We start from the raw sequence: 21209 nt of genomic DNA, 5'->3' as shown, positions 1-21209 counted from the left end.
CCAGGGTTAGTTATAACAACGATAAACTATGGTTCACAGCGGAACTCAGAAAACTACGGCATTTAGGAGTGGGGACGAAGACTTGTACACAGTCAAAATACAGATTCACCAAGGCAGTGAGAGCTAAACGACTGTACTCTGAAAAACAACAGTTCTCAGCTAACAGCTTCGGTTTGGACAGGTTTTAAACACCTCACAAACTACAACCCGAAAAAACCCCATTCCATGAATGCTCTCCGCCTGGCAGACGAGCTGAATGAGTTCTACTGCAGATTTGAAAGTCAATGTCCTGACTCCATCCCTCACAACTACACCACCCCTGCCTTCCCCGACCCATCAGTGGCTCAAACCTTTGGATTACCCTCCCCTCTCCCACAGTCCCTCTCTGTCCTGGAGAGAGACGTTCACAAAAGCCTTTTCTAGTACTCAGTACTTTAACTTACTACTTACTCAGACCAGATATTTTTTGGACAATATAATAGCATAGTAATACAAGTACGCTATTTCAAAGAACAAAGATCGTTTTATTTATCAGAACAGTTAGCCATTGGAATCGGAATGTGAAAAAATATATCCTAAATAAATAAAACAAAAAAAATAATGAGCGCAAGGGACACGAAGCGGGTGAAGCACCGGGCTTGGTCCGGGGTATAGCTTTGTGTCGCTGAAGTTCTCCTGAGCGTGTTGATATGTTAGCCGAGCTGCTTCAATCTGCATGGATGTGGAGGGTCTACTTGCCATGCCTTGAGATGACAGTGATGTCCATCCTCGATGGCTGGTGGAGAACACAAATCCGGAGTGTAGCGCTCTCCCTCACAGAAGCTAACGTCAACCCCTTAACAACATCCTGACTGTTTGTTGCACTGGCTCTTGTTTAAGCACTTATTTACTTGTTTGTCTTTCTTAAATAATTCGTACTTCATAGCAGGGCCAGGTCTAGGCAGGGGCAAGAGGGGGCCTGGCCCCCTCAAATAAATGTTGTGCCCCCTCAAACTAAATCTACTAAGCACATGAACTAAGCACAATGCCCCCTCATGATTTGTGGCTGCCAGCCTAATACATGCCTGTCTAGACCCGGCCCTGCTTCATAGCTTCTCGTTCTGGTTCTGTACCCCCTAATGCATGCACTTATGGTCCTTTTGGACTCTATACAAGGTGTCTGACATGATATACGTCGACTAATAAGAACAATTGATAGCAAGGCTACTGTCCCTTCTGTAATCTTGATCTATTGTTTATCATGGATTATAAATTGAGAACAGTTATGGGTGATCGCCCTCCAAGAGTTGTTTTCAGCAGCTGCCGGCTGAAAGCGCTAACAAACAAAAGTACACTTCCTGCTCATCAACTAACGGTAGACAGACACAGTAAGAGAGCTACTGGTGAGCATATCTGACCATTTAGCTATTAGCATATCATTATTTTTTAGATTGATAGTCAAGGGGTAAGCCTGATATTATACTGTTAGAAGGAAATCAACTGGAAGATAAGCACTAAGGAAATGAAGCCGTTCTCTAGAAAAGAGAAGAATACTTAGATTGCAGGGTGTGAGGGCAAGATTGAGAGAAGTCAGAGGGAGGGAAAGATGAACAGCAAGTTGAGGAAATAAATTGTGTGTGTGCGGTTGGAGGTGGGGGAATCTAATGGTAGTGGCTACTAACCATGAAATCTGCCCTGCACAACCCGGTGTTCGCATACACCGGGTACTTGCTTTTCATAGTTTTGTGGTAAATTACATTTACTTACGTTTATTTCCCAGATAATTATTCTTACTTTAAGTGAGAAGCCTAATCCCAACCCTTACCTCAACCTTAAACCAAGTCTTTAGCTGCTATTGCTGACTCCTCTTTTTCTCCCTTCCATGGAGGTCCTTCATTCAATACCTAAAACAGGGAGTGATATATGCAGGCGACTTGACGTGGTTGTATAAGATGTGCAAAGAAATCTTTGAAGCAGTGCTGCAGCAGTATGTTAGCGGTTAGCCAATTACATCATCCAAAGCAATCAAAGTTAGCTGCTGGGTAGCGACCTAATAGTTTGTGTACTGGTAGTCCCATTTTAAGTCAGCCACACACACTGTCCGAAGATGTAATAACCTGCATTAGTGGCCCCTACCGAAGAGTCAGCAGGCAGTCACTAGTGGCTGTGGGTTGTCTTCTAACCATTTACCAGGTTATTTAAGGTTTTTAGAAAAAGTGTGAGTCAGTTCAACAATGAGGGGCCCTCTGGCATGCAGCCATAACCCATAAATGGGCACCCAAAATCAATTGCAGTGTGCAGTATGCTGCTGCCCATTTTTTTAAACAGGCCAGGCCACCCATGGTGCTGCACCCTGTTGCAAATACAGACACACACGCTTACTTAGGCATTCCCAGGCTGCAGTGCCATTTTGTCTGTGGAGTGTGCCGCCCTGCACTGATCCTGGCTTTTGAGGTTGGTTGGTTGGCTGTCAACTTTAGACTTTGGATGATAACCCAGACACACACACACACATTCCTTGTTTTCAAGTCATGCCAAAACGGCAGTCTGTTAGCTCCATTCGGCTGATTGTCTGGCAACTTCCTCTTCCTTTTCTCATCCATTTTGCTGCTTCTGTCCTCTGATCTGAGCTGTTTTCTAGCTCCATCTGAAAAAGTGAATTGACCAACCTGTAATAAGCTATTCTTCTTATTAGTTCAGCAGTTAATTAACTAATTAAATAGTACAGGAATATACTGTAGACTGGTTTAACACGGAATAACTACACAGTAAAAGAACTACTGACCATGAGACACTAATTCACACCATACCTCAGGCAGCACCTTTCCCACCCATAATACCTTTCTGATATTCCTTTAACTGAACCAGCATCTGGTTGCTTCTAGTGTCTTCACTATTCATAAAGATGGTCACATCAGTTATCTGCAATATACATTTTTGGGTGAATAACTTTAACCCAACAACCCAAAAGTTAATTTACTTGCAGAGAGTTAGATGAAAAATCCCTACGTTACATATGAAATTACATCCTGAAGCTTTTTTTTGTACTTAGTAAATACATTGAAATTAAAGTTGAATTCCCTTGTTTGACTTTGTATAGCAGAAGCATATTATATTAGCTTAGCGGTAGCTAAGTGATGGGGTGACATGGGTGTTCTGATTTGGATTTAGTTTAGCTTTGAGATCAAGAAGGCTCTGTTTCACCTCATTCAATCCATCACACTTAACTTGCAGGATTCTGCCTTTAAATAAGAGGGTAATTCACACAAGTGGCTAGGAATAGGGACAGATAGCTGTAACTACACAGACAAAGGGAAAGCTCCAGGACTACCAGCCTCCAGCAGCTTCGCTGCTTCTTGTCATAGATTCTTTAACTATGTATCAGTGACGGCTGGTGGACTTTTTTGGTAGGGACAGCAAATCAGTAAACATGCCAGTATGATTCAATGCAAAAAAACGGTTGGCAGTTAAATATTTAACATTTATTCTACCAGTTTAACATAATAAGGACATCTCGAACAATTCAGTATATCAATGAAATATACAAATATATATAACTATAAATATATATATATAACTATATAAAACAATATTTAGAATATGATATAACTACCATATCGTAACTATTATAAATATCCAATTCATATATCATATAATAAATACAGTATATTAAAGGATAAATGTATTACAATATATGTGTAGAAGTCTCTACAGAAGCCTTCCCTTTCACGTCGGCCCGTTGTCTGATCGAGAGGTCGGGGTGATCTAGGCCCAGTTGTTTCACCTCTAGTTTCTTCTAAGTTCTTCTATCAAAGGATCTTTGAGGAGTGAATGTACCGAGTTGGGGTTTGGTCTTGTCATGTCACTAAATGGGCGCGTCGCGAGACTCGCCCTGAGGAGAGCCCAGCGTAGGGCGGCGAAGGACTTGCCCAAATCTCAATGTATTTTAGGACGCTGAAATTAAAATGTCCCTCATTATCTTTATCAGTGATTGGCTAACTGCTTCTTAAACCCTCCGCCTTTGGGACGTGGCTCGAGATGAGACATCTGAGACATGCAGACAAGCGGACAGCAGGATGTGCAGGAAAAGCATATACTTTGTGCAGATATCGTAATTTACAAATATTACTGGGTATGTAATCCATGTTTCAAAAACACAAATACACAAATATTGACTATTTGTAAAATGTATTTTTTATTTGTTTTATTTTTCCCATCGCTCAAGGGGGGGCCATGCCCCATGGCCCTCAATGGACCAGCCGCCACTACTATGTATACATTTATTTGAGGGGATAACAGTATTCCTTCTTCATGTATTTTCTCTCTATTGTTTCCTTCTCACACTAGTGTTAGAGAGGGCTGTTTAAGACGTTGCTCCACAATCTCCTGTGTTGGGTTCATTTGGCAGATCATGGTCCGGTATTTGTACAATGGATCAAATAATTTAATAAAATAACATTTTTAATTTTCAGCTCACATAATTTAATTTGCTGTGGATCATAGTTTTTGGCAAGCAACTTTAATAAATATACAATACTTTTGTGCTGATCCCATCTAAAACACGACTCCATCTCATGATAAGATCTGAACCAGTAGCTTTACGATCTGTTACACAGCCCATCAAACGTGATCAGCACTATGGATAATTCCCAGAAGCAGTAGCTGGTTCAGCTTTCTCAGAAAGTATCAACAAACAAACGGCGCCTGGATTTGTAAACACACATACACACGCAATGCATGTGTGCCTCCAGGACACACTATATGTGACCTCGGGGGTCCCTTTAACCTAGTGACTGGGAAGTACAACGTTCAGTTGAAGGCAGCCATAAACAAACACCAGTGGCCCCCTTCACAGAAACACACACACCAAGTGGTTTCCACTGCTGGTGGTTTCCTTCAGTTGGGAGAAACTGTGCTTCTTAGATTGTTAACTGAGATAAAGGAGATCATTATCCTACAGAACTATCATGCATGCTGTTTGATAGTGTTACAGGGGGGACTCGTGGACTTTTATTAAGCTTTATTTTCTGACATCTATGATTGACTTTGATGTTTAATCTTAATATGAGTATGTATTTGTATATAACACTTTAAACACCCCTAACAAACTGTTTCATCAAAGTCAACTCCAATTTTAAATGTTGTTTGTTTAAAAAAAACATTCATGAGACAAAATGTGTTTTGTCTGTAGTAAGCTGGTGTTCTCCTTCCCAGTGCCCCAGTGAAGAGAACTTTAAACTCACATCCATAAGGTGGAGACAAAGACAATTGAAAACATAGTGTTGCTCTGGTTCTGCTGGATGTGTAGAACATGATCATAATAATCATGATAACTGTTAACAGCTTTACAGCTTGTTGCAATGCCCCAAAGATGCTGAATGATTCTCTTTGTGCTGCTTTAGGTATATCAGGTATATCAATTTTCCATTGACAGTCAGTCATTTTCCAGGCAACCCACACACGTTTCAGTGTTGTCACAGATTCATCCGCATGTCGTGTTAATGGATTCCAATCTGCAGTGAAAATGTATCCATGGTGCTTCCATTTGCTACTTCAATCAAACCATGTATGTATTTCACAGATATCGACTTAATCGAAATAAAACTGTTATAGATTGTTGCTTCATCAGTTCACCTTTTGAGTGGTGTTCTGAAATGACTGAGAGCCCGCTGCCATGTTGTCTGCAGGATATTGACTTAAACCATCAAAGAAGTCAAGCCAAGGACATTATTTCCCACCCTGCGTCTGCAAATCAGCAGCGTGTTGAGAATAGTTTCCTCAGCTTCCGTTGAGCTGGAAACGTACCGCTTTGTGGTATATCTAACATGCCGGACTCACTGTTTGTTTGAGAAGGTAAGGAATATCTTCAGTTTTCTTTTTAGAATCTACATACATACTTTTAGTTATAGTTGTAATGTGATTTAATATGGCTTATGTAACATTTATATTTAAAAGACATCCTTAAAATGGAATCTGTAAAAAATGTAGAGATCCTCTTGGTGGGTGTTTTGCATAACACAGGACATAGTGAACAACATTTTTCAAAATCATGTTTCTTTTATTTCTTTCTATTATTTTCCAGATTAGCTGAACTCTTGATAACTAAAGGCCAGGTGAGTATGTCAGTCTCACCGGCTGTCCTCATGGCTGTTTTATATAATGTCAACCAAATATGAATAGCAGTTGACATCACAAGTATCAAGTGTGTACAACTGTTTATTTCTGTAATATTGTTGCAGCATGACTCAACCAATGGAAGGCAATCGGTTCAAACTGAAGAATCCAACTAAACTAGTTTGATTCCACCATAACAAACTGAGAGAGTGATCCCATGTTCCAACTGCAGCTCAGCTCCCTTGGGCTTCTGCTCTGTCATGTCACTGACAAAACTAACTATATACTATAATGGTAATTCAGGGTCCAACGTGACAAACTGACCAATTATTAACTTGTTCTGCGGGTAAAAGCCGGTAGGTAATCTTTGAGAAGTTTTGTAGATCTGTAGTTTTGTAGAAACACTAATTCCAGGGTCAAGAATGAGTTCCCTTGCATACGTAAGTGTTAGGTTTGATTGTTATCTTTAAGTTATTGTAAATGCATCATAACCACAAAAAAGACATTTAGTTTTTCCCCAGAAGGTTCCGCCCTGTGTGATGACGATAATTACTTACAGTTACAGTTCTGCCAAAACAATTCCATTTCTAAACCAGATATAAACTTAATGTACAATACGCCAACAGATTTGCTGAGCACATATCTGCCACAGAAATTAAACGTTTCATACACCTTCGTTATGAGTACAGATTGATACTCCTTTGCGTTCTCACTAAGGTTTCTTCACTCTTTTACCCATCAAAGGGTTTTTATTATTTGGGGAGTATTTCCTGTGCTGATGTGAGGGTTTTGGAACAGAGGATTTTGCATGTGTACTGTAAAAAAAAATTGATTGAATTCATTTGAATATATTCTCATCAGTATCGCCTTCCCAGGGTAAACAGCATGTCTATTCTACCCACTCTGATGACCAACTTTATTGAGTAATAAACCTGTCAGCCTGATGGGGCTGCTAGTAGAGCTTTACAACTTGTTTTACCGAGTTCTTAAAGACATTTCAGGGAATTTACCTTACCAACTTTTTGTGGTTATTTTGCGTCATTCGCTGTATTTGCTTCATTCCATTGTTTCTGGCAGCAGGGCGGCAATGATGATGGGCGAAGCATCTCATTTGCTACATATTGCAAAGCAGCGTCAATTCTTTGCCAAAGTTGAAATATTTTAACTCGCGTGAATGAGGTGGATTGTTCGCTCCGCCTCATTCACGCATTTGTGCGTCATTCCCGCTTTGCGTTGAAAATTCCTTCCTTCCTTAGAAACCAATCGCGTTCATACATTTCCTTTGCAAAGAATCTGGAATTTGTTTCGCTTTTGGTGTGAACGCAGCATTAGAGCTTTTATTTTTGTTTTTAAATTTTAAAATCATTAGCTTTCACCAGTGTCATACTGCAAATTTACAATATACAAAATGTATTCAATTCTACATAAATTAACTATTGATTGACATTAAAGTAGAAACACTAAAATAACAGTATAATGCATTTTCTATACAGCACGTTACTGTAATAATTTGTACAGCTGTTTACTGTTATTTAAGGTGAGTCGGTTTTTTACAGTGTACGTTTGCTGTCTTGCTCTGGCATTTACTTGTAGTTTTCTCTATTTGTTAGCCTTTCAGACTCTTCCACTGCACCCATCCACCCACCCGCCTGTAGTATAGTACAGTAGAGTGGCGGCAGAAGGAGATGTGAGGCGATAGCCCCTTTTTTTCAGGGCAGAAAAAGACCCCAATTGTGTCTGAGCGCCCTCCTCTCGCTTGCCTTGCCTCGCATGCCACTGGAAATGCAAAGAAAGAAGAGAAAGAGATTTAGAGAAAGGGAGAGGGAAGGAGGGTAGGCTGGTTCGCTGTGCAGCTGCTCCTGCAGAGGCCTTTGGATTACATCAGAGTGGCTGAGAAGAAAGGAATGAGAGGACAGAGAGCGAAGAGGGGGGCACCCACAGGAGGGTGTGAGGCACACTCCACAAATCAGACCTCTTTTTACCATCCTCTCTCTATCCTGGTCCCTCGCTCTCTGTATCTCTCTATCAAGGCTTGTAGTGGAGCGGGCCTCCACAGAGCTATCATTGTTATTAGACTGAAGAAGACACACACACACAAACACACACACACAAACACAAGGGAGGGGGTAATGACTTTATCTTCTGTTACTGTAATTGATTGGCTTTTGGTCTACATTCCTTTCCTAACCTAATATATTATTTCTTTTCATTAAACTGAAAAGCAAACTTCTGAATTTTCTAAATGTTCAAAAGTTGAAATGTCTAATTCACAGCTGAGCTGGACGTCTCATGCAGCGGAGACCGCCTATGCTCGTCCGGGAAGGATTTTGACGCCATTGTGGCTACAGTGATTTGCTTCCATCCAACTTTTAAGTAGATTAATATCCTATATGAAATCGTACCAATGGTCATGGACATGTCTGAGGGCACAAAGGTTTATATACTTACAATTATCATTTAACAGGCGCTTTTATTTTAAGCAACTTAATAGGTGCATTCAGGGTACGGACTCACAACAACAATCAAGAAAGCACAGTTATTTCAGGAGAACCAAACTACAAAGTGCTTAATTAAGTGCTAATTATGAACATACATGCTCTGAAGGCCACACTAATGGCGCGTTTCCACCGAGCTGTACGGTGTGGGTCGGGTCGGGTCGGTACAGGTCGGGTCTGTTAACCATGATTTGGCGAGCGTTTCCACCGCCAACAGTATCCTTACTTGATAGGCGTGGTGTATTCCAGAAAGTAGTGGTAACGTCACTTGATAGGCGTGGTATTGGACGGAAAGTAGATTGACATCATTTGAACGCGCGAAAACTGAAAGCTAACCACAAACAACAATAAAGGACATATAGCTGATCCTGTTCTTGCTTCTCGATATGTGGGTGTTAAAGTTAATGCTGCGCGGCGACATTGTTGCGACAGTGTTGTAGTTTAAAAATGGCGCTTCGTGTGTTGTCTTTCCCCTTGCGGCACGCGCAAATGACGACACTCAGTGAAAATCCAAAAATATTTTGCCCCTCCTATTCAGAACATACAAAGAATGAACATTTTATGGCTGACAATCATTACTCAAAGACTTTCACATTGTTTTTTATACATGAAAAGCATACAGAGGTAACTGAGCTTGAGTTTAAATCCTGCTTAGGCTAATCTTAACCTCTGTAAACTCGTCATTTAAAAAGGTCAGACACAGCCTTCCCGAATACAACTTCATAAAAATGTGGAAATTAGGCAATAACTTGCTCTTATCTAAGTGAAGCGAGGGTGGGCACTGATGTTATGTGATGACCTGCTGCTGACACCTGGAGTTCCAGTTGATCTCTAAGGTGCTGGATGAGATTCTTCTAAACAATTCTAGAAAAATTTAAATTGTTAACCTTCCTTTGGCGAAAAGTTAGCTGCACCTATAGTTTGTAATCGTGGACCAAACATCAATTATAACAAAGACAAACAGAGTTGTTCTAGAGAGAACTGGGAGGCAGTAGGATGTACAGGATCACTCCACCTTCAAGTGGGGAAGTTTCATAACAGCTAAAGACACTTTTGACACATCACATAACCTACATGTTTGAAGCATACTATTTAGATAGTTTGGTAATGATCAATTGAATATGTTTATGTTTTAGGTTGCACTATGTTCTCCGGGACTCTTGTGGTCGTGCTGGTGTTCCTCATCCTGTGTAGGAGGGTCCTGTGGCATGGCATATGCATCCTTATTGGTCAGAAATGGTTTAAGAAGGCCCCAAGGACCAGAGGAGCTACCGACTGAAGAAAGCCTGGAAAAATGACAAATTAATAATATTGCAAAATTCTTTTTAAAATGGTCTGTCATGGCTGCTTCTTTGGTTGGCTGAGACAATCAAGCAAACACAGCCTAAACTAATTTGAATGTACAAAACGAAAGCCTGACATCCTTTACAATAAATATTTATTTGGAAATCTCTTTGAAGTTTGCATTTTTGGGGGGATTTTTAGAAATGTAGTGGTTATCTTGCATTCTTTTCCTGCTGTATTGCAAACAATCTAAACAGGTCATCAGTATAAAAGATACGTTTTGACACATTCCCTAACAATGGACGATTTCAAGTAAACCTGAGATGAATGAAACTCAAGCCAAACCAAATACTGGGTCTGATACATTTTTGATACAACGAATTATCTTTCGATGAGCAGAGGCACAACATACACTTGAAGAATCTGATTCGCGATTGCTTGACTTGATGACTGTTGCCTTATTCAATGTGATGACTCGGCTGAGGTCATATTTTACTCACAACTGAAGTATATTGCTGTTATATATTTCTGCAAATAACTTTGCTTTTTCCTTTCATTCTCATAGGGAGAAAAAGTGACATTTGATTATTATGTTGCTATATTGTTCTGGATGAGAACTGATGGTAGGAGGTTACTGAGAGAGAAAAGCTTTACTTTCAGCAGACACTTGACCACTGAAAAACCTAAGCCAATCAACCCTCATGTTTGAGCTTTGTTTTGTCCCAACACTTCACAGAAGTCTGGGATCTAAGATTGGATATATGTGATTCCACTGCACAGCAAATGCCGATTCTCTTAAATCTCAATCCAGATCAGAATCTAGAGCTGCAGCCAGGGGTTTCCCTGATGTCTCTGACAGATCATGAAGGGGATGATCTCCGTTTTTGATATTATCCCTTAATATGCGGTCTGGTTCTCCCTCCATAACACATACAGAAACAGACAGAAACACACATAAACACTTATGGAAACCAAGGAAAGTCATACAAATATTACATTATATAACTGCAGCATGTAAGTGTGTTTTTTCATGGAGAAAAGACCATTTATTTTGTGTTGGATGAGGAGATGTGTCTGGAATGTGGTGGACAGATGTCAACATAAAGGCTCTGGGCCCAGGAGAAGGAGAAAAGGAGGAGGCAACAGAGGGGGAGGTCGTACGAGAGGGAGCAGAGAATGGCCTCGGCTCTTTGAAAGTGAATTTCCTTCCCTGCAGCTAGAGATTACCAAGCCCTTCAATGCTAATGGCCGCTACAAATGGCCATAGATAAGACTTGGAGGACGAAGAGGGAGGGAGGAGGTTAGCTTAAAACAGTACTAACACTGCTATTATTTCTATCTTCACTCCCCACTTCTCTTGAGATTCACCCTTTCCTGCTTGTGGTTTTCTCAATTGCTCTCTTTTCAAAATGGTAACTATTTCACGTTAAATTCTAAACAAAACCACTTGACAAATCTCCTAAAACACACCAGACTTAAGTTCATTAGCTCCATTTAACAGAGCCTAAAAATGTTAAGAAAAGAAAATAGCATCCAGTCCATCATCCAGAAAATCGTGTTTCAATAGTGGTGTGCAATGTTCTCACCAGTTCTGTTTACTTTGCAGTATTAAGAAATTGGGGTGTCATATCAGATGATGTAAAAAATGCCCCCTCACAGCTAGAAATCTCACTCATTCATGGTTTAGAGGTTTGCTGCCCAATCAGTCATCTTTAAAACAATGCCTAATGTGGATTGTGGACTAAATATGGTTCAGAGAAAAAGATGTAATTAAATGATGTAAAGAAATGTTATTGTATTGTACCCATTGTAAAAGACAAACTCAGGCACACATATACTTTTTCTTTCAGTGGCTTCTTTATACCTCAACAGATCATTAAAACCTTGTTGAGATTCCTCAGATGCCACCGGCTAGGTTGTGTCAGTGGACGCTTTATCTGACCTTCTTGTGTGCCTGTGTGTGTGTGTATTTCTGCGTCTATGTGTCTGTTGCTAGCAAGTTGCCAGAACCTTGTGAACAACAGTATAGTGAATTTTCTTTTTCCAGTAATATGTTGAAGAAGAACTACTCTACTACTACTACTACTATTCTCTAAACATGGAATAAACTGTTGTCACCAGGCGAATAAAAGCAACCTTCAAAGAACCATATCTGAATATGTTTTGGCTTTATTCTTACTCTTGAATCAAAGTACCAGTTAGGTCCTAGGTGAGAGCTCTGAGGAAAGAATAAAGTGAATGATTCTTAACTGGACCACCTCGGAAGTCAGGACCCCGGTAGGTCTTCTTTTGGCCTGCAGTGGCCACGTTTTCACTTACAAACAAATTGAAACAGAGAAGTTGGGAATCGAATAAAATGCTAGTGTTTCTCAGTGAGAAGGCCCTGCATAGTTTATAGAGCAGCGTCTGCTCGCCTTTTATTTGACAACAGGCAGTGGAAACCCTCTTGTCTGAGGAATGTATGCTTTGTTGTCCAATTGCCCTCATTTACAGCATATGGAGTGGCACAGTTCATTGACTGTTTTAGTTTCTCAACACTTCGGAAGTGTCAGAGAAACCCTCACCTAGCATTCATTACCATGCACTTAGATTACTTAACATTAGATGAATACATTTGTATTAACAGTAGTATTAAGATTGCTACTTTCGACAGTAGCAATCAAAATATTTCTGGACATGATTGATTTTGTTCCTTTGATCACCCATCTAATTCATCGCCTTGTTTGTCGAGTGGTGTTGTCAGTGGATCAGCTTTGTAGGTAAAAATGTCTTTAAAAAAATACTAGTAGCTCTGTGAGCCCCTACTCAGGTAAAGGCTAACAACTGCATGTTCACATGATGATAATGTTCAACATTTTCATGTAGATTGTATGGCTAATAAAAATCACACAGTGACATGCTTTAGCAAAGATATGTGTCTGCGGCAGAAATATGTTAAATAATAGGTTTGTTTAGTCTCTTACCCATTTCTCATTTTGAAAACATTACTGTTTTTTTTTTCTTCTCAAATTTGTCCGTCAGCCGCCACACAAAAGGAAGGCTGATGTAGAACACCCCGCCACACCAACACATACTCCAAAACCGCTGATTCCGACCCCCGACTTCTGAACCCGAAACCACCAATTTCGGCCCCTCAGCTTCTGATTCCCACCACTTGACGCCAGACCCCAACAGTGCCAATCTTGGCTCCTTGTCCTCTCACCCACCGAGTCCTCCCTCAGGTTTTATGCATTTGACCATTGAACCATTGCAGCGAGCATTGCAGTTGGAGAAAGTTGAGGCAACCTAAGCGGCTTTCACTGTCTTGGCTAATCGCACATTGCCTGATGTTTGTTCTCTCCAGTAGGCTGACCCAGTTAACACGCGAGTCTTGTTGTTTTCAAGACAGAAGCAGCATCCTAACCATTGAAAAACAATTATCCCAGCTTGTATTGGTGCTGTGGTGACAATGAGATTGGCTGTTAAAACCAAATGGGGTCCTTTGTCGCTGGATCGTCTGCCCTGACTATACTTTGTTGGAATCTGCCCATAAGGGATTGGATAATGTTATGGTGATGACAGACGTTTTCAGTAAATACACACTGGCTATTACCACCTTTGATCAACCTGCCTCGACAGTAGCAACAGTTTTGTTCAGGGAGTGGTTTTTCAACTTTGATTTTTTTGCCCGTATACACTCTGGGCCGAAACTTTGAAAGTTCCTTGATCCAGCAGTTGTGTGGCCTTTATGGCATTAAAAAGTCTCACACCACTACCTACCACCTGGCCAGTAATGGGCAATGCAAACCTTTCAATCAAACTCTCCAGATCTTGCTGAGCACTCTACCCATCTCCAGATATTGGAACTCTTGCCTACCGAAGGTACTACACTGCTGCTACTGCTACACCACCCCTATCAGTGAACTCGGAAATCACAGTTTGGCCAGGCTGCCGGTCGAGTTCCTGCTTGGTAGAGATCAGGATCAGGCGGCAGGAAACGTCTATGAGTGGATCCAGGAGCACCAGACTCTGTAGCTCTTGAAGGAGCTAGGGAGAGGGTGTGGTTTGGTGGCAGAGCACTGAAATAAATAACTATGATCAGCATGTTCAAAGTGCACCTTTAAAGAAAGGTCATTTGGTATTGTTTAGGGATATTAATGTGAGGGGACATCCTAAAATCGAGGATCTGTGGTGTCCGTTGGTGCACGCGCTGAAGGCACGCTCCATGGACATGCCACTCTCTGAGGACTAGAGTCCTCATCCATTGGGGATTTGGTGACAGTGCAGCAGGAGGAATGTCTTAGCACCTTTTCTAGCATCTGCCCGACCAACTACAACGACAGAAACCACCTTGGGCCTGCTACCTCTGTAATTTTACCTTGCCTCACTGCAGTGGTTCCCACTATTTAAAGGACAGATAAAACATCCAGTTACCACGAACGTGTGATCTGGCAGCACTTGGGACCAACTGCTGGTTATTCTAATATGCACCATCTTCCCAGATCAGTAGAGAATCACAGACAGACCTCCAAATCCCCCTGGTCTTGTGTCCGATGCAATGTTTTCTGTGTTCAAGCCCTGACCATCTGTGGGGCTCTTCTGTCACCTACGGATCTGTTGCTGCTGGTAGCAGCACTACCTGGCCTCCTAAAGCCTGGAACACACCAAGCCGACGGTAGGCCGTCGGGCAGTTTTCGTGTGTTGGGCGACTAAATCTCCTCAGCGTGTTCTGCATCGTCGGCCGAAGTTGGTCCTCGTCGGCTTTGTAACGGCCGATTCGACATGTTGTATCAGCGTCGGGGCTTGTCGGTCGATCGGACCTTCTGATCATTCTGATTGGCTGCTCAGCCAGCGAACCAGTGCACTAGAAGAAAAAAAATTGCAGGCGCAGAATGGACGTGCTTCTTGGCCGTCGGATGTTGAAAATCGGCTTGGTGGGAAACCCAGACGCTGCCGACGTGAGCCGATTCTGCAGTCTGCTCACGTTGCCACTATTTGGTCGGCGTCGGCTTGGTGTGTTCCAGGCTTTACCCCTTCTAGAGCAGACGGATATTGTGTAATTGGGGACTTTTAGCTAGATTTGAGCCGAACGTTGTCACAAAGTGGCTACACCTTTTAGGTGGGCAAGACTTAATCTTTGGAGGTGTTGTTGTTGGCGTCTGATGATTGGGTACAATTTGAGTAACCTAAAAACCAAAAACCATCTTCCTTACATCGCCACAACTACAACAAAGAGAACCAGCTGTATCATTCACAAATTGTGAAATGTAGGATTCCATCTTTAATTGTTTCAAGTTGTTTCATTGAACTCCTCCACTATTTACCTTTCATTTCATTTAAATAACTTGTTTCGGGTGTCTGTATTCTATCTCTTACTTGCGGTGAGGTCGGACAAACAGAGTCAGGCCTGCGCAGTTCGTTCAAATACCCGTTTCACAGATATATTTACGGCACACAAAAGATCTCTGCAATAATCAACAATTTTCTTTTCTGCATGTGTAGAGTTGGGGTCATGGTGTGCTATAGAGAAGGGTCACAGTGTGGTGCTATTTAGAATCATATCTGTCTGCAGCCTGCATTACATATCCTTGAATGCATACACGGCTTAGAGCAACACCCTCACTAATGAATTAAGAAGCACTGCTTTTATCTCACCATTTGCTTTTTGTTTTCTTTCACACTGATGGAACAGTACTTTTTTATTCATTTCAGGCTTTTTGCTGTAGCCTAAGATATTTTGGAAGTAAATTGTTTATTTACACGTATTGTTAAAAAAATGAAAGTCCCACAAACAAATCCCTTTCCTCTTTAAAAAGATCGGGGTTAGCTGTAATTTCAAGAGTTAGCAGTAAGGTTTTTCATCACAAGGTATGTTTTAGATCCTTCCATGTGACCCTGAACCCTTTCTTCTTTCATGCTCCAAGTCTAACAGAAGACAACATTTTCAGATGTTTGCATTTAGTGAATGTGTAATTAAAGCATATTGTGTCTGGCAGCCACCGCAATGGGTGCCTGTCCACTCGCATTAGGTTGACTTAATTGTGTGAAAATCTCAAGACAGATATGGCCTGATTTTGGCTTGGGTGTGTTGTGTGTGTGTGTGTTGGGTGGGGGGGCGGGGGATTAGATGTGTGTCCATGAGTTACTATCATTAGATTTATACACAGCCTCACCATATACAGAAGTTGTACTATTCTCAAGCGGAATTGTGTGATGTTATTTTTCTGCTTGCTTGTTTAATTATTAACAAGTTTTTTTTTTATTTTTAGCATGCATGGGTTTTGGTGTATTTTCATATGAATGTATATGTTACATAGAGACAGTTCCATAAGTTACACATATATATACGTGCTTCTGCGTAACGGTTTGTGTGCAAATGCGGGTGGTAAGGGTGTGATGAGTGTGTGTGTCATGTGAGCTGGCTGGGAGGTTGAAGCAAGCAGCTATTAGCATGGTACATGATCCCTGGTGAATTGAAGGCTTATCAAAGAGAAGCTGGAGAATTTATGTGTTGAGTTCCTCCCTCCTCTGAAAGCGGCCTTGTCTCTCCCTGTTCCTCTACACTCTTCCATTCAGCCTTCAAAATGGCTCAGTGTAGTGCAACACTTGTAGGCTAATATATGCATAAACACACACATATACACATCCACCTACCATTAGACACATTACCGCAAGTATATGTACATGCTTTTCTGAGACTCATGCCAGAAAACCAACGCATAAAATCCACACGTGTCACACAACAACAAGGTTGTATTTTCCTTTCAAAAGGAGTGAAAATGTTACTTCTTGATTGCTGTATTTTGGACAAAACACATGACAAATACTAGCTGCTGATACTCATCACATGACTATGTGATCCATCACATCACTTTCAGAATACTTCAGATGAAGCAAAATAGCTAAATAAAGTGGAAGAGAAGTCAAGGTTATAGCTAAAGACCTATATAGTATCTCCCAGTCAATGAGGTGGTCTGTGTCTGAGTAAAAATAAAAAGCATAAAGCAAAGCCTTCAAATCCTATATATGCAACCGGAATGTTTTTTATGTTAGTGGAATATTTTGTGAAAACCTGAAACAAAAGACCATATTTTGTTGCACAACAATCTCAAACTGGTTATTAATGCAAAACAAACACACCTTTCATGACATTGTTCTTGAATGAACATGCATTGTTCCATGTTCCTTGCTTATATCCATATATATACAGTATATGGCTTTTTAAAAATACAGTTGTGTTTTCAAATTAAATTAACTAGACCACCCAGTTTGGTTGACGTTCAGTGAATTAATCCACGACTCACTGTACTAGTAAGAGACGATGGCCCTTTCTTAATACCTCAATACAAAGGACGACGAGAACAGACTTGCGTTATCAGGAGAATAGACTCGGGAGTCCTGATTCACGGGTATGGGAGAACAGAAAACGGTCATTTACGCAATTGGAACAGCAGCTGACTATCAGGCTTTTGTTTTGATTTCATTTCAAATAAAAATGATCTCAGACATGAAATAATTAGGAAAATATCTCAATGGATCAGATCAGAGTTGTTATAGAGTTCTTTCCATCTTTCAACAGAAGATGAAGAGGAGCAGCTGAAGTTTGCTGAGCTGCTAAACTGTGTTACAGTCACAGGTGTATATCTCATTTTTATTCATATTGGATGGAAGAAATGTTACTGATGTGAACATTTAATTCAGGGCTTAATTAATAGTGATTAAAATATAGTGATCTTACAGAGAAATATACAATAACTCATATTTTGAAAAAATGTATTCATTATTGTTCACTTCAGAGATTCTTTGAAGCTGAAGTCCTGCTGCCGGTTTAGATTCTCAATGACGGTCTCCTCATGTCCTTTAAATAAAACATGTTTAGTTTTGATGCACAATGATAAATAACAAGCTGCACACTGTGGATACTGACACGATGTTAAAGTTCAATTTAAACATTAAGTTATGAATCAAAACTCTCAAACAGACGTAACGTTACCGGTATACAAACTTCAGTCTCTGACAAAAGAGGAAAAGTTATTTTTTCTCATGTATAACCACTACAGACACGTGAATACCAGCAGAGCATTTCACAGATGAGCTGACCGCCTAGTGTGTGGAGGTCTGACGGTCTCGTTAACTATGCCTCACATCTCCCACATCCTGGAGCTCATTGTTAAGAAGGCTTAATGTTGACACATAATCACAGAAATCTTGATTAAACATCTAACTTCTCGGCTGAAAAATTACTTTCTGGGCGGGGCGAGTCACATCCGGGTATTATGACCGTTCTCGGCGAGATGCAGACTCTAGAAATGGAAGAGTTCTCAAGATGCAACTAATGACGTTTCACGAGTCCACAAGTACGCATATTGAGAAAGGGCCCAGGTGTCACAAAGCACAGTCATCAGTCATGTGACCGGCAAGCTAAGAACAAGTCATGTGACTATCATAAACATTAGGTCCAAGTCACTGCTAAAACTCATTTTAGAAATGACTTAAACCATCACATTCGTATTCCAACCTCAGTTAAAGCAAACAAGTGTTTGATGTTACTTTTTCATGCACAAGTATCTGATCTCCAATTATGATTCTGGAGAAAGCTGACACCATGTTATGACTCTTGTTTTTTAATTTGGGGACCTGTTCATTGTACTTCCAGCAGTTCATTCCATTTGAAATGTTTATTTTTTTTTATTGCTCATTATTGATTTCATAATTATGCTTATATCTGCACTGCATATTATGTTTATGCTGCTCCCCTTGATGTTTATTCTGCATTTTATATTTCTATATTTTATTCTGTGCAACCCTCTTCCTGCTTTTGCACTTTGGCCAAAAAGCATGTCAGCACCTTAGCTTTGCAATAACAATAAAGATAGATAAGGTAAAGATAAAGATTTTCATATGAGCAAAGTGCCACATTCATTTGAGTGAAGGATCTGTTCCCCTGAAATTTCAAACACTGCCAAAGGTTTAAACAGGTTACACTGTATCATATCATCTTATAGCCTGTGTTAGTGAGATCTTCCCTAAAGTACATAAAATAGTTTGCTAAATATAGTATATATTATGAAAAAGTAGGCTGAACGCTTTATTTTTTGCTTACTGTTTTGACCTTCAAGACCCTGCATTGTCTTATTTGTTTATTTTCTGGAAACCAGATAAATTAAGTGTCACAGGTACTAAACACCTTCTAGTTATTGTCTGTCATTGTTTCACCTCTCGACCATTGATAAGCTAGGGCTCTTCTGTACTTCTGTAATGGCCTACAGCCCAAGGAAATTCCAAAAGGGCCAACAATGTGACAGTTTGAGATGGCAAAGATTTCCTCCCTGAAACATCTGCATTGATTTTCTAATACAAACAACTACTTTGGTAAATATCCTGCCAGCTTCCGTAGAACAATGTAGATATCAAATAGATTTCTTTCGGCAGGTGCATTACAGCAAGTTTATGGCCTAGATAATCACATCCAGGATGTGTCTAGTCAAACTCGGGACCAAAATGAGTACGGATTTAATCATATCTAGCATTCACTTTAACACACTGCACAGAATAATGTTCAAGATAATGCATTCTTTGGTCACAGTGGCCAACAGCATAGCAGTGCTTTGTTCACTCTTTTTAACGGCATGCAAAAATGAAAGTAAAATAAATTGCTGAAAGTCTTTTGAAATACTTTGTGGCAGCTGATACCGTCTCATTCTTACTTACCTTCTGTTTACCTTTTACTACCGGACGTTGTTCTTGATGTCTATGCCAACAGTGTTACAGCCCTTGTGTGGGAGTTGTTGGTTGGTCGTTCAAAGTCACCGCCACTTTATCACTAACCAGTCACTGTTTACACTCCCTAACAAACAGAGATATTGCAGTTATCACCAAGTCCTGTGACTCCACCTGGTAACTCATTTCACCTTGTCTTGGTTTCTTTGCCCATTGTTAACTTTTCTGAAAATCCAAGACCTTCCAAATGGCCTTTATGCAAACATTAAAGCTTTGATATTTGAGGGCGTTAACACTTGTGGTCAGATTTCCCACGAGAAATGTCATGACTCACGGGAAGTGTTCAGATTAAATATCCTATCTCACTGCTTAACTTTGATAATCAACCAAACCTGGATCTTCACTTATTGGTGACCACCCCATGACATCACTGAGTTATGTTGGGAAGGTGAATGACCACCACCTGTCCCTCTCACATTAACATCAGTAGGTTGCCCTTGAGCAAGACCCCAAACCGTTAGCTGCTTGAGGCAGACTACAACAACCAAAGATAACTGGCCTTAAAATGCCTGTTTATCTGCTTACTGACAGATTGGCAGCTCTCACGCTTTTAGACCCCAGCTTTCAGACTCTCTCACACCTTTCCGCTATTCAGCAGCTTCTCTACTGACATGTATTGGTCCATACAATAAATATAGTCATATTTTCATGGCTTGAGAAGGCAAAGGCATAGAGGAAGCCTTTTGCCTCATTCACTTAGCGCTGCAATTTTACATCTAAAGTTCCCATAGAGATATGACTTTTAATGCCAGTCCGTGAAAGGTTAATGTCTCTTTCCTGCCAGACAAAGAAGTAGTCAAAAGGTCTGTTGTGACTTCCTTTACCTCTTCATTGATTTTTTGAAGAAGGGTGATACCTTTTATTGGAATGCCCATCTTAAATTGGCCTGACCCATAGATTTATGAATCTAGAGGATCCCATGAGTTTCTCAACTAGCGATTAAACTATTCATAGATTATATTAAACATGAACAGAATAATCTCCCAATTCCTAAAACATTCTGAAAGTTTAAACCCTTTAAAACATTTTATCAGCAGATGGAGTTAGCTCATTTGTTGTATTGTAAATTTACATGTATTATAAATATACATTTTTTTTAGGAATTCTAGGAATTCACAACCATATTTTCTTGAAGGTTAAGTTCATTCAAGGTTGAGTTAATTCTTCAACAGCTGTTGACAAGATGATCTGACTTCAAAATATGTCCCATTAGTCCCATCGTCGGACTAATAAAGGAATATCTTATCTTATCTAAGGTTTAGAAGCTTTGCTTTGTCAATCATTGTTTCTAAGGTGTGTTTTAAAGAATGAACTATAAAGCATAGCTTTCAGTAGGATGTTGGATCACAATCATTCTGATCCCACTAAAAATAAATCCTACAGTCAAGCTTTGGGGACCAGTTTTAAATGAATCTGTTCTTTTCACATTTGAATGATAACAACATCATATCAAAATGGTCTAACATTGCACGATTATTTGGAAGTATAATTTTCTGGTTCTTCCCAATATATTCAAGTCAAGTTAGGACACTGCATATTTTCCATATTGAAGTTTGAGAGATTACTGTTTTTTGTGCC

The sequence above is a fragment of the Pungitius pungitius genome, chromosome 4 (genome assembly GCF_949316345.1).
Source record: "Pungitius pungitius chromosome 4, fPunPun2.1, whole genome shotgun sequence".
Taxonomy (NCBI): Eukaryota; Metazoa; Chordata; class Actinopteri; order Perciformes; family Gasterosteidae; genus Pungitius; species Pungitius pungitius.
Note: the sequence above shows the minus strand (reverse complement) of the source record.